Source organism: Macrobrachium rosenbergii, chromosome 37 (assembly GCF_040412425.1).
Source record: "Macrobrachium rosenbergii isolate ZJJX-2024 chromosome 37, ASM4041242v1, whole genome shotgun sequence".
Classification (NCBI taxonomy): domain Eukaryota; kingdom Metazoa; phylum Arthropoda; class Malacostraca; order Decapoda; family Palaemonidae; genus Macrobrachium; species Macrobrachium rosenbergii.
In genome coordinates this window covers 21,636,493-21,651,201 of record NC_089777.1, presented here as the reverse complement: position 1 = coordinate 21,651,201, position 14,709 = coordinate 21,636,493, and the positions used below count along the sequence as shown (strand labels likewise).

The 14,709-nt window shown below is 33.6% G+C and overlaps 1 non-coding gene across 1 annotated transcript; it reads right to left on the bottom strand.

Annotated features, from left to right (window-relative positions):
- Nucleotides 1–2,298: 2,298 nt before the first annotated feature.
- On the bottom strand, nucleotides 2,299–2,380 carry TRNAL-UAG (transfer RNA leucine (anticodon UAG)). The gene has a single exon. It is a non-coding gene; the product is annotated as a tRNA-Leu (tRNA).
- Between the last annotated feature and the right edge of the window lie 12,329 nt (nucleotides 2,381–14,709).

Below are 14,709 nucleotides of genomic sequence, written 5' to 3'. Positions count from 1 at the left end.
TTATTATTATTAGTAATAATAATAACAATAATAATAATAAGGATAACTATTATTATTATTATTATTATTATTATTATTATTATTATTATTATTATTATTATTATTATTAACTTCTAACTCCAGTTCGTAGAATAACGGATTTTTCGTCTAGATTATTATTATTATTATTATTATTATTATTATTATTATTATTATTATTATTACTGTTGTTTTATCATTATTATTATTATTATTATTATTATTATTATTATTATTATTATTATTATTATTATTATTATCCTCATCTTCTACTTCAGATCGCAGAATGACCAGTTTCTCTTACAAATTAACTACTCTTAATTTTTTTCTTATTAATGCCTTTCTCTTTCATTATTTTCTATTTCTTTATCCTTTTTATATATTTTCTTTCTTATCTTTGATGATTTAAACTGACATTATCTAGATAGAAAAACAGTTCTTCAATACAAGGCCACGCAGACTGATAATGTTTGTACCGGGGTAACATATTCAAGAAAAATACGTCACGAAGAAATTGGAAATGAATTTGAGGAATATTATCAACATTTAGAAAAGAACAATAATTAAATTATACAAACAAGAAACAAGAATTAGAATGAAGGAATATATAATAAAGGGTAAGATAATTCAGTAAAGTGAGAGGGAATTATTAAAAAATAGTGAATGCAAAATTTACTGAATGTTGGATGGAAAAATTAATAATGAAATTAAATAAATGATATGAAAATAGAAATAGAGTTAATGTAAACAGGAGAAATGGTAAGATTAATCGGTAAGGAATGAGGGATAATAATTAAAAAAAATAATAATAAATAAAAATAATAATCGAAAATCGTACAATACGAAAATCGGAATATTAAAAAAAAACACAAAAAGAGAAAAAAAATGAGAAGAATAACCTAATTCAGCAATAATAATGGAGAATATGAATAAAAAAAAAAACAGAAAAATTAGAGAGGGTTCAGTAGGCTAGGTGTAATCTTATCTTATGTTAGAGCAAAGGGAGAGAGACGAAAGACGGAATGAGGAGGCAGGTGCACTTTAAAGGAATGTTCTTCTTCTTCTTCTTCTTCTTCTTCTTCTTCTTCTTCTTCTTCTTCTTCTTATTATTATTATTATTATTATTATTATTATTATTATTATTATTATTATTATTATTATTATCTTCTTCTTCTTCTTCTTCTTCTTCTTCTTCTTCTTCTTCATATTATTATTACATAAATTATTATTATTATTATTATTATTATTATTGTTCCTTCTATTTTGTTATTATTACTATTATTATTATTACTTCTTCTTCTTCTTCTTCTTCTTCTTCTTCTTCTTCTTCTTCTTCTTCTTCTTCTTCTTCTTCTTCTTCTTCTTATTATTATTATTATTATTATTATTATTATTATTATTATTATTATTATTATTATTATTATTATTTATTTTGTTGTTATTACTATTATTATTACTTCTTCTTCTTCTTCTTCTTCTTATTATTATTATTATTATTATTATTATTATTATTATTATTATTATTATCACACCAAATGAGCCAATATTCGTCTGGAATAGAATGCCCCTTATAAAACAAAAGAAAATATATACAAATATTTAAAACAAAATCGTGCAATTAAATATGTATACAAAAAAGCGAAAACGAACACAAGTAGCCTTGACTATAAGAAAAAATGGAACAAAAAAAATAAGGAAAAGAATAGAGAAGAATAACAAGATACCTGAAATATGTTGTGGCAAGGACACGGAGATAATAAAGATAATAATCGGATAAGATAATTGTTCAGTCGTTAAAAAGAAGTGAGAAAGATAGGTTAAAAATATAGATAAAGGGAGACTAACAGAATCACAGTGGATTATATTTGAAAGTCTTTTAGTTTGATTTTAGTTTTATTTATTTATTTATTTATTTAGAGCTATTTTGTATTCTACAGCAATATGATTAATCAAAATATCTATAGCAATCTAAATTATCAGAGTACAAACTACAAAGCTAGGTTAATTAATTAACAAAGGACTCCTTTACGAGAATATTTAAAATTTCACGTTACCAAAAGCCTTAGAAAGATTATTATATAACAAACGATTTTTATCGTAACGTTCGGCTCACACCTCGGCGCCGCGGTACGGGAAGTCGATGCCAGCCGTACGACCAAAACGATAACAAACCCCCATTTCTTCTAGTTTTCCCTTTCCAACATTTAATTATTTTAAGACATTTTAATTACTGTCATGTTACATAAACATTTAAATTCAAAATAACAACAAAAACATTCTTGGCAGCGGTGGGATTCGAACCCACGCCTCCTGGGAGACTGGAGCCTAAATCCAGCGCCTTAGACCACTCGGCCACGCTACCCATGTATGAGCAAACCGGTTAGAGGTTAGAAAATCCTCTTATAAAAGAATTATGATTGTTTTAGATCGGTTATATTTATTTAATTATATAATGTCGATTTTAATATAAAAAATACATCACGAAGCTTAAAATGACTCGGTTGTGTATTGATAATAGTTTCAGTCAAAGGAGATACACGTTACGTTCTGCTATCTCTCTCTCTCTCTCTCTCTCTCTCTCTCTCTCTCTCTCTCTCTCTCTTCTCTCTCTCTCAGAAGGAAATATATAAGAAATAAAAGCAAAATACGAACCATCTCTCATATGATAAGAGCATCATTCGTCTTTGTAAAATTGACTACTCAAACAAGTGTCTTTCATCGTGGGCAAATATTGAAATAAGAAGTCTAAACCGAATGGTAGGAATTAAAGTTATTATTATCATATATTACCAATAATTATATACTTTTTTTTCTTTTTAGCTCGCGATTGAAAAAAGATGAAATATACATTTAAACGAGTGTTGGGTGTTGTCAGATACACATATGAGAGATTCTGCTTTTAAACAAAGGTTAAAGAGAGCACATGTAGGCTACGTGCAGTCAAATGAATGTTAGTGAACATTACACCGACATATTCAGAATACTCCACATTCATTGGCGAGTTAGTAACTAATATACACATCGGATGATTGTAGGTCCTTATTGACTTCATAAAAATTATGATTTATTCCTAGTGATAAAATGTAACTCGCGTGTAATCAGAAAATAACACGAATGATATTTGCTATAGGGTTCGAGTAACTCAGGTGGCCTTATGCCAGCACGGGCTCTTGTGCTGAAGTTTGAAAGCAGGTAGGAGGCCTAGTGTGGACCTGTGGACTCCAGTTTTGGAAAGAGAGAGAAGAAACTGGTGTAGGCCTAGTGAAATAGTCGCACCAATGAAGGTACCCTTTGGGATTAGTATAGTCTATTCGAGTCAACACGATTAACGAAAATAAATAAACATGTCACAAAAGAGTATCGATCACATGATTTAATATAGATAAAAAAAATGCTGTTGATACGAAATGTGCTTTTAAGTATGCAAGTACACAAAATATAAGTAAAATAACATGGTACTATCAACATTGTAGTACTAGTTTGGTTTACGCTTGGTATGTGTTTTTTGTATCGTATTTATTCTGTAATTTCTCTTTCATTGTTTTTTTTTTTTTTTGTTCCATGCGAATGTTTGTACATTCAATCAAATGGTGATATGGACCTTCAGTCCCATGGCTTTGCCCATCAAAGAAGAAGAACCAGGTCCTGCCTGACTTGTCAGGAGGGGCATGCGCTTTGAAACGCTTGGGTACTAGAACAGAGATGCCATGGATGGCAGCTGAAGGGTCCCAGGGCCCAAGGTTGTCGCATTCATGAGGACATTGTCTTTGGCCGTACCTTCTTCCCTCACTCTCGACTAGTTTTTTTTTTTTTTTTTTTTTTTGCTTCGAAACAACGGAGTTCTTGAAGGCGTGTGGCTTTCTGCTCAGACTGTTCTTAACCCGGCCCCCCCCTCCCCATTCACTCCCTCCCTTTACCCCTCCTACCCTTCCTCCCTTTACCCCTGCTAACCTTCCTCCTCTTTTTCTCCCCCCCTCCTCCTCCCCTCCTCCTCCTTCCTACAACTTTTATCTTCTATTTCTAATATTCGAACTTCCCACCCACCCCCTCTCCCTACACCTTCTACTACTACCTCCACCTCCTCCTACTCCCCTCCCTCCTCCTCATCCTCCCCCCACTCTCCCCAATCATTCTTCCCATCCACAACCTTCGCTTACGTCACTGAGATCTCCCAGAGACATCCCAGTCTAGATCTAGGAACAATTCACCTTTTCCATTTTCTTACCGTTTCTTTTTTTTTTTTTTTTGTTCTTGGGAAAAGAAGAGGATTCAAGAACAGTGGACATGCAAGACTGGGTAGGCCTAAGGCATAGGCACCTTGAAATACCAGAGGGCGTCTGGTATGCGTCGTAGCTTTCATGAAAGTTATAGAAATTATTGCAGTCTGTCAACTCATTCCTTTTATACATATTTTTTTTTCTCTTGTGAATTTTCATTAAGTGCATTCATTCATTTATATGCATTTTCTTAATTTTCTCTTTATTTGGAATAAGATACAGTCTCTCTCTCTCTCTCTCTCTCTCTCTCTCTCTCTCTCTCTCTCTCTCTCTCTCTCTCTCTCTCTCTCCTACTAGAAACCCAACTAGGGCAACTGACACACACCTAAATTAGGGAAAGCGTTACGTCATGAATCTCCTTATTGTCCACCCAAGGTCACCTACGGTTATTTCAGGTCACCTGTCACGATGGCCCCACAATCTAGGTCACATCAGGTCAACAAATTTTTAGGATAACACGTACATTCTGGCCTATGCCATTCTAGGTCAGCTGTGAGGGTTTGTCTATAATCCAGGTCATTCCAGGTCAGTCAATTATCGGGATGATTCCTTTAATTTAGACCAGGTTATGTTAGGTCAGTCTCGGGACGCTCTCTGGTATTTAGGTCATTTAAAGAGGATGGGTATGTAGAAAAGGACGCGATGCCAGATTCCTAGACAATCAAAAAATAATGGCGAATGATAACTGAAAAATACTGAATAACTATATTTCTCCATGAATATTATTAACGCTAATAAATTTCAGTGTCATAGGCCAGACTGTGATAGTCTAGACATTTGCAATTTATTTATTTTTAATTTGTTATCCGCCGTGTTCTAGGAACTTTCTAGCGCTCTAGAAATTAGTTATGATATTGTAATCATGTTCATATGTAAGGACGAACATGTTGATATGTTTCAGATGAGATTATCCTAGATTTTGCAGACAGAGAATGAATTGGTTGTTGGTGCATCTCTCATGATGGCCTATATTTCTCTCTCTCTCTCTCTCTCTCTCTCTCTCTCTCTCTCTCTCTCTCTCCCTGAAGAATCGGTTTCTATCTAGTTCTCTTTCCTTAGATGTTCAGTTTCTCTCTCTCTCTCTCTCTCTCTCTCTCTCTCTCTCTCTCTCTCTCTCTCTCTCTCTCTCTCTCGGTCCAAAGAATCGGATTCTCTCTCGTTTTCTCTCCTCAGGTATTCTTCTCTCTCTCTCTCTCTCTCTCTCTCTCTCTCTCTCTCTCTCTCTCTCTCTCCCCAAAGAATCGGCTTCTTTTTCTCTCTCTCCTCAGATATACAGTTCCCCTCTTCCCTAACCTAACCCTGCCTCTCTCTCTCTCTCTCTCTCTCTCTCTCTCTCTCTCTCTCTCTCTCTCTCTAGTGCCCAACCATACCCACCTTCTTAGCAGTCCCACTAACGTGCCTCTCACCTCACGTGTGCCTCGTTCCTTTTACGTAAAACATTTTCACGGTTATTCTTTTCCCACTTCTGTTCTTCCCTTGTACACAGGCCAAGAACACCCCCTTCCCCCTCCTTCCCCCCTCCCTTTCCCCGTTAGATACCAAGCCTCCCACTCCCCCTCCTCTCACAATGTCCATCTAGAGCATACCTTCATACACAAACCAACCCCTTCCCCTCCCCTTCCCTTTCCCCTCCCCGTAGGATGCCCAGCGCCCCCCTCACTGATGTCCATCTGAAGCGTAACCTCAATAGGACAGATTGGACGTCAAGACTTGCTCTAGAAGACTTCGTTTTCCCGGAATCTTTGGAAGTCTTGACAGCAAAGCTGTTGGTACAATGGGGGGTTGTTGGAGCGCATGCGCGATGCTGTTTTGTCAGCGGTGTTGGCCAAAAGTTCGTCATTTGGCAGAAAAATGGAGTCAAATGACCGAATAATGAGGTCGTGTAAAATCACCAACACAAGACGTATTCTTTACGCGTCTTGTTCGTGTAAACAAACAGTAAAAAATACAGTAACTTAAAAAAAAAAAACAGGTTTTTTTTCACGTATGGTTCGTGTAGCAAAGGCATAAAATTTTTTTTTTTTTCACTGAAGAATATTTACATATCACGAGGATAATAAGGGATAAAGCAAACGCCATATATCTGTAAAATTAAATTGTTCAAAAGCAGAATCACATAAAAAAACTGCTCTTTGCAAATGAATTAATCACATATAATCTTTACGTAAGTTGTATCAACATTCATTTACTTAAAAGACACGTAAAGGGAGTTATTCTCAATAAGCTATGAGCAAAAAGGTTCTCTTTTTTTAAATATTGCTTAGATCCGATTTCGTTATATTCAGCACAGGCATATTTGTTTTTGATATGTGACATATTTAGAAATACGAGTGTGGATATGTTAGCATGGAAATATAAGTGTTGATATATATATATATATATATATATATATATATATATATATATATATATATATATATATATATATATATATATATATATATTAATATATATAGATATATGTGTATATTATATATATAATAGCTGATTGTTATTTTCAGTGCCTGTTCCACTGCCGAGTTTGATTTCAGTAATGCAAGTATATTTATACGAGGCTAAAGTAAGCAAAATTTCATCGAACCCTCCTCTTTTATCCGGCACTGAAACATTATGGCCCCAAAATATAATGCACTTATGAAGATTGACACAAAATATAAATAAATAAAACTGAAAAATCATAATCTATTTAGGAAAGAATATGGCAAACCTTTGCAATGTATCAGATACGCAGGCAAAGTCGATTTTGCATAACTTAGAATCGATAAATACTTTGCAAAAAAAAATAAATAAAAAAATCTTGCATCGAAGCCTTCTGACCTCTTCATGATGGTTACATCCATTGTTTCTCTCTTATTCTCTTTAAAACAAAAGTCTCCGACTGACGTGTTTTCACGATGAACACGACGATAAAATTTGAAATTACGCTATTTTGTTGTTTTTTTTTTGTTGTTGTCGCTGTTGTAGGAAGACAATTGTTCGTCAATTGACAGATCAGACCTGGGTCAAGGCCAGCTGTGCTTAAGGCGATTTCGAGGCGTGATAGCTTTTGTGGAATTCGTCATCGTGATGAAACGAGAGGTGAGACAGGAGATGAAACGTTACGTTGATGGCGTTGTTGACTAAATATTGGAATGAATATTCTTTCTGTGCTTGTTTCTGCTTGCGCGTTGTTTTCAGGCCACCAACCAAAGATTCTAAACTGGCTTTCCAAAAGACTGCTTACGTTAATTCGCCATGTTCAAACTCACCTGTGCGAGAAGTATGATATTCACAGTTACTTGCACGTTATGAATTGAATGGTATTGGGATCAATTTTTCAGCTATCATCCAAACTGACTTTCCAGGGAAGAGATTGCATTCGTTAATTCGCCATGTTTAAATTTACCTGTGTGAGAGGCTCGATCTTTTGAAAGTTTCGAAAAACCAGATCTCGCACGGGAGTACTCTGCCCTAAAATGGAAGACTGCTTTATCTGCAAAAATACAAAACTTAGAAAAATGGCAGACACTGCAGTTTTCCCTGGCCTTACTACTGATTTTGTAGATACTGCAAATGGGAGGCCCTAAATAAAGCACTGAAGAATCATTCTGAAACTGCAGTAATTTGTGTATTAGTGTTTCACGAGCCCAGTAGGTGGCATATCTCAATTTCGAAAATTTTGCAGATACTGCAGTTTCCCGTTTTAGGGCAGTGCTGTGAAAATTGCTGTGAAAGAGAAGAGATGAAAGTCAGTAGACTTGAAAATAACGAATAATAACGAAACAGTGAAGAAGGGAAGGATGTATACAATAATGATGAAGAATCAGTAAGTTACAAGACAAGGGAATTTTTGGGTTACAGAGTCGACATATTTTTGCTTGACCCATAACTGAGAGAAATCGATTTGGGATTGAATCAGAGTTAAGGGGGGCAGACCCACTGGTCAAAACTCGATTATTATTTTTTTTTTTACCCTTCTTAAAGATATTTTTAGGCGTTTGTAGTTTTACCTGGACAGCTTTCAGTGCTATTCCCCAAGGGCCAACCCTTAATTGCAGGTGTACATCTTGTACCACAAAAAAAAACTAAACCCATCAATACTTGTTATAAATCGATGTTTTTTTTTATCTTACTACAACGTAGTTTTGTGCGTTCGTGTAAAAAACCACTTCCGGCGTTATTCCTCTACGTAAAGCCCCTAATTACAGGTGTATATCTTATTTAACATAAAAGCCAGAGTTATCAATACTTGGTGTAAATCGATTTTTTCTATTTTATCACAAGATAGTTTTGTTCCTTTTCGTAAAAAACAATTTCCGGCGTTATTCATCCAGGTAATTCCCTAATTACAGGTGCACATCTTGTACAAAAAAAAAAAAAACTAAACCTATCGGCGTTATCCGCCCAGGTAAAGCCCTAACTAATTACAGGTGTCTATCTTGTACAAAAAAAAAATCCAAACCTATCAATAACTTATTATTGTGATCAATCGAGGTCTTTCCATTTTTATTCTAACAGAGTAAAGGTAAGACCGTCACACGACCCTGCAAAGAACAAACAGGTAAAAAATTCGCCGAAGTTTCTTCGGCGCAATCGAGTTTTCTGTACAGCCACCGAAAATGGATCTGTCTTTCGGTGGTCTCGGTATAACGCTGTATGAGCCTATGAAACTTTAACCACGGGATGTGGTGGCCTATCCTATATCGTTGCCAGAAGCACGATTATGGCTAACTTTAACCTTAAATAAAATAAAAACTACTGAGGCTAGAGGGCTGCAATTCGGTATGTTTGATGATTGGCGGGTGGATGATCAACGTACCAATTTGCAGCCCTCTAGCCTCAGTAGTTTTTAAGATCTGAGAAAAGTGAGGACGGACAGACAAAGCCGGCACAATAGTTTTCTTTTACAGAAAGCTAAAAATGACATTGTTGCCAATGATTTGCGATCCACCAAAGCACGTCCATTTTGGTCGTTACACGAACGACAAGCTGTCTTGGAAATACGTGACGACATGTGCGTTCCCTCGTTCAATAATAATTGGTGTATCAGAGGGTGAGTTTTTTTTTAATCAGTTTTTTATTAATCAGGAGTTTTTTTTTTTTCCTTCTTCAGAAATCTGATGTGTCAATTTCCTTTAAGTTGGAATATATATGGCTATCGTATTTATTGGTATAATAAGATATAAATATCATTTGAATCTCTCTCTCTCTCTCTCTCTCTCTCTCTCTCTCTCTCTCTCTCTCTCTCTCTCTCTCTCTCTCTCTTAAAAGGTGAGAGTTTTTTGTTTTTACCTGGAGTTTTTCAGAAAAATTATGTATTAATTTCGTTGCTTTATTTTTTAGGTAAATTTTCTTCTTGGTATTTTCCAGAAAGCAAAGATTAATATCTCTCTCTCTCTCTCTCTCTCTCTCTCTCTCTCTCTCTCTCTCTGATGTATCAGTTTAGTTTACGTTGGAAAATATATGGCCATCGTAGTTATTAGTGTAAGGAATATAAATATTGGTTCAAGCTCCTCTCTCTCTCTCTCTCTCTCTCTCTCTCTCTCTCTCTCTCTCTCTCTCTCTCTCTCTCTCTCTCTCTAGATCCAAAAGTATTTTACGGTATGTAGAATTCATGGCTTAGATGACCATGGACGCAGTGACGCCATTTTTGTAAGTTCCCTCAAGCAAAGATTGCTTTTATTCTCGAGACATCAGCCACATTCTCAAAACCAGTTGATATTGTTCTGGAATAAACCATCATATAAGTGGTTGGTTTTTATTTTATTAAGCAGGCATTATGCTAGCACTGTCCCTTAATGCCTTCTCATAAGCGTGGTAAGGGTATAAAGAGGGTATAAGATCCCTAGTGTGAACCTCTGAACTCAAACAAACGACAGAGACGCCAGCAAACCGCCTTGCCGGACTCCTGCAAGCACAGCAATAATGCATGGGCCTGCCATCTATCGGCGGCGACTGGAGACTAGTGTCGGAACGCCGCCAGACTTTCACTTCTTGAACTTGAACTTGAAGAGATTCAGTTGCAATTGCTAGATTTCTAAACCACCGACGCGAACAGAGTGTGTGGGAGGTTTTTAGGTCATCTATTGCTTGTTAAGTGTGCAGACGGTGAAGTTTTCCCTCTCTCTCTCTCTCTCTCTCTCTCTCTCTCTCTCTCTCTCTCTCTCTCTCTCTATATATATATATATATATATATATATATATATATATATATATATATATATATATATATATATACATATATATATATATATATGTATGTATGTATATATATAAATAAACATATATATATATATATATATATATATATATATATATATATATATATATATATATATATATATATATATATATATATATATTTATATATATTAGACATAATACCTGCCTCTCACCTTTGCATTCTTTTTTTTTTTTTTGAATGCCAGGAAATTGTCTAGCTGTATTTTTTTTATTATGGGAAATTTTCCAGCTCAGTGGGGCGTCAGGTGAAGGATAAGGACTTAGTTGTTTTCAAAGACTTTGAGATTTTGAATTTGAATGTCCTTGTTCTTGAAGGAGTTGCTTTCAAGGCTCTTGGAGATTGTAATGAAACTGCTATGTATTTTAATTTTTCTTGAGTCATAAACTATATTAATAATGTAGCAATCAACTTTGCTACCATGGTTATAAATAATTTCATCGTTTTTGTCGTCGCTTCAAATACTGTACATATATTCCTGTTGAACATTAAATAGACAATTAACTGCATGAAATAATATAAAAAAAGAGAATTAGAGTGAAATACATAATGACATGAGGTTAAACGAAAGAATGAATAAGTCAAATTAAAAATCAGCTGAGAAATGAGTCAAGTAGATTAATTTAAAATTATTTTGTTGTAAGCGTGCAATTATACGGTTCCATAAACCCACAAGTGCAATTATTATCTGTGATACTTGTTGGGCAAACCCAACACTTTTACAGTTAATATATATATATATATATATATATATATATATATATATATATATATATATATATATATATATATATATATATATATATATATTATACACACTCTCTCATATATATATATATATATATATATATATATATATATATATATATATATATATATATATATATATACATATGCATGCAAGTATTTATATACATGCGCATAAGAAGCAACTAGGAACCGTCTGTCCAGATCTCACTTTTAAGCGGACTCCGTGTTAATGAACCCACGTATATTAAGAGAATACCACGTGCACAGTAACTTTCTAAGGTGGCTCCTTACCTGGACTCGCTTTAGAACCTGTTTAGCCGAATTCAGTCTCCTTTGATAACTTTCTCTTTCGTTCTTATGTTTTTGTGTGTTTGTGTATGTGTGTGTTTGTGTAGAAGATCACATGAAGCATTTTCATGTTTGTGCCAAGTGTTTGTATGCCAGGAGTTTTTTAATGTTCAAAATAGAAGGATGTATATTGAATCTCACTCTTGATACTTTTATTTATCCACAAAATGTGTAGATCAATTCTACGTTTAAATCTTAAAAGTTCTGTGAGGTCATCGTGGCTGTAATAAAATATTAGTATAGTCTATGTTATAAAATATACGTTTTCTTTGAATACCTTCCATGTTTAGAAAACTGAAGATATTTATGTTGAGTCTTAACGCGGTAACTATAGAATTTTTTTAGGTCTTTCCACATTATTTATATTTAAATTTCTTCTGATCTTGTAGTGTATACCTCAAAGAAACTCCCGTAGTTTACCTACTTACATGTTTGTTTTTGGGAAGATATAGTCCTTTGGAAATAGTTGCCATTACTGAACCTTCCTTCATTGCTTTAGTAATCCTTTTACAAATAGCTTGCTCAGTTGTTTGCTTTTGTTAAAGGCTCCCTTACTCTGTTATTTAAGGTTATTGCTAGCGTATGTGATTTAAAAAGATGTTTACAATATGTTTATAATAATTTTGGTAAATTAAACAAGTGGAGGTTATAAAGGATCGTCAACTATCCATGTCCTCAGAGATGGTTTTGGAGAAAAATGGTTGTTTTCAGACATGAATATAATGTAAAATGATTATTCTCTCTCTCTCTCTCTCTCTCTCTCTCTCTCTCTCTCTCTCTCTCTCTCTCTCTCTCTCTCTCTCTCTCTCTCATAAAAGGGTCAGAGCTTCTGTACCAAGCCTGAATGGAAGAGGATGCCCTAAGTCTTATGTATTTGATTATTTTTTTTGTTTTTGTTTGTGATACTTTGTAACCAAGGTTTTAAGTAGATATATTAGGTAAATTTTTAGTTTCCCACCTCATATTAATGCATTTTTATATATACATTTCACATTGTAAGGATTTAAAGGGAAACTAGTAGTGAGAATGTATATTCATTACTATATTTGCATTAACACTTCATTATTTTTTCTTCCAGGTTTTGACCAGGTTTGGGTCGTGACGCCTACCCCGTCGGTCTCTCGTTTGCCTAGCCAAACCATCACTGTGTTTCTTAAATACATTTTGGACGCAAAAGAAGATTTGTTTTTGTGAGTAGAATTTTTCAAGTTCTGTTTCATTCACTTTCAGATTAAGGCATTACTCATTTACCCTGTTTTTAGGTTTTGTTAAAGATTTATTTATTCCCATATTGAAAAAAATATGGAACTTAATGACTGATTTTGATACAGGCTTGTTAAATGGAACAAACTTTGTTGTAGTATTTAGTAAATGGCTAATAAAAAAAATTCACTTGAACGAGAAAGGACTGGAGAACAGTAATATTTTTTAAAGTATTTAGTCAATCTTTTGACTGGGCTTATCTATCTCATTTATTGTCAGGAACTATGTTATCGACTGAATGCTCAGTTCCGTGCGTGTTAATCTTGAATTCTTTGACTGCTTCCGTTTTTCCTGAATCTTATCAATTCTACCAATTTCAAATGGTACATACATGGTTGTCGTCATAACTAGTTCTAAAAGAATGCATTTTGATAATAATAATAATAATAATAATAATAATAATAATAATAATAATAATAATAATTATTATTATTATTATTATTATTATTATTATTATTATTATTATTATTATTATTATTATTATTGTGCTATTATAGTAAATTTTGTAATAACAATAAACCTGAATATATTAATTTTTTTCTGTAAAAGAAAACTATTGTATCGGCATTGTCTGTCCGTCCGCCATGAAATCTTAAAAACTACTGAGGCTAGAGGGCTGCAAATTGGTATGTTGATCATCCACCCTCCAATCATCAAACATAACAAATTGCAGCCCTTTAGCCTCAGTAGTTTTTATTTTATTTAAGGTTAAAGTTAGCCATAATCGTGTATCTGGCAACGATATAGGACAGGCCACCACCGGGCCTTGTTAAAGTTTCATGGGCCGTGGCTCTTACAGCATTATACGGAGACCATCGAAAGCTAGATCTGTTTTCGGTGGCCTTGATTATACGATGTACAGAAAACTCGATTGTTCAGCGCATTTTTACATGCTTGCTTGGTTGTTTCTGGGCTATAAACGGGTACTAGGTTGCTTATTCCACAAGTCTTTACATTGAAAAAAAAAACCTACATATACTAACAACATCCATGGCAGGGTTATTAATTACAACATCCAGTACTAAAACCCTTTCGTAGATATTTTGAATCTGTATTGCAATCATTCCCTATGTAGTCTTTGCACCATTAGAATTTATTAAAGAAAAATATTCATTTTAAGATATATTGCTAAGTCAGTCAATGTCTAGATTTATTGCTAGCTTAGAATCTTAAATTTATTGCAAGTTTAAAATCTAGATTTACCGTAGTTTTAATAAACCTGTAGGTTTAGTAACGTATTTGCCAAAGCCTAGATTTATTTTTTCATATATTAGTTAAAATTTGAATTTACTGTCATCTTAGTCAAATAGTAGTTTCTTTGACATTTTGGTTAAATCACAGGGATATTACCATTTTAGTCAAATTGTATTTTATATTTACATTGCCATATTTCTCAAGGCCAAGGTTGCCGATGAGCTTCTTAGGAATTCATGGGGCTTTGTTCCCAAATAGAAGATGGTTCCAAGGGGTACTAACTCTTTTGGTTGTCAGAAATGCTTTTGGAGTATGGCTGCTATCCCTAATCACACACAACACGCTTACATACATACATACATATTCAAACCCACACACTCATATATATATATACATATATATATATATATATATATATATATATATATATATATATATATATATATATATATATATATATATATATATATATATATAAAAGTGTGTGTGGGTTTGAATGTGCAATGTATGTGTGTTTAACACATATTTACATACAATACATAGTCAAACCCACACACTCATATATATATATATATATATATATATATATATATATATATATATATATATATATATATATATATATATATATATATATAT